This window comes from Chelonoidis abingdonii, chromosome 8, assembly GCF_003597395.2.
Source record: "Chelonoidis abingdonii isolate Lonesome George chromosome 8, CheloAbing_2.0, whole genome shotgun sequence".
Taxonomy (NCBI): Eukaryota; Metazoa; Chordata; order Testudines; family Testudinidae; genus Chelonoidis; species Chelonoidis abingdonii.
This window is the reverse complement of record NC_133776.1, coordinates 25,893,899-25,894,742: the sequence shown is the minus strand read 5'-3', so window position 1 is coordinate 25,894,742 and position 844 is coordinate 25,893,899. Positions and strand designations below refer to the sequence as shown.

The window sequence follows — 844 nt, the reverse complement described above, 5'->3', positions numbered from 1 at the left end:
TCAGTAGGGATGGGTGGGCTAATTACAAACCTATTTAAACGTTGTGAGTTCAAGGGTTTGGTTTAACCTTGAACAATATTTGGTTCACTTTGTACTTTGGAGATGCTGTCAAAAAGGGAAGAAGAGAAGGTGAGAACAAAGTGGAAATTGGAGCAGAGAGTGGGCAGACTGAAAACACAAGGGTAAGGTTGAACTCCCCTGAAAGTCTGGAGGTTGGGAGTGAAAAAATTCTAATTACAAAATGAACAATCTACAACAGTGAGTACCCATTTGTCATATTGTATCTTTATGTGGGAGTGGAGGGAGGGATTCTAGATTGCTTTCATACATTGCACAGGCTCTCTTTCAGTTAGAATAACTTTTTAAAATTGAATCACCCTTAGGAAATAACCCTGCTTGACTGGCACCATAAAGATGCTGGAACAATGCATATACAATTAGCATGGCCTCTGCACAAGCATGACATGAATATTTGCAAAGCATTCCTTTTATTTTTTAAAGGATTTAAATTACAGAAATAAAAGGTTCATATACTAGGCTGGGGTGGGCAAACTTTTTGGCCCGAGGGCCACATTGGGACTGCAAAACTGTATGGAGGGCTGGGTAGGGAAGACTGTGCCTCCACAAACAGCCTGGCCCCTGCCCCATATCTGATCCCTCCCACTTCCCTGATCCCTGACTACCCCCCTCAGAACCCCTGACCCGTCCAACCCACCCCTGCTCCTTGTCCCCTAACTGCCCCCCTCCCGGGACCCCACGCCCATAACTGTCGCCGGGACCCCACTCCCTATCTAACCCCCCCGTTCCCCTTCCCCTGATCCCATCCACACTCCCGGCCCCTGAA

General features: G+C 47.0%; 1 pseudogene; it reads left to right on the top strand.

Moving 5' to 3' along the window:
* Positions 1–393: 393 nt before the first annotated feature.
* LOC116828886 (U6 spliceosomal RNA) lies at positions 394–494 on the top strand (annotated as a pseudogene).
* Positions 495–844: the final 350 nt, after the last annotated feature.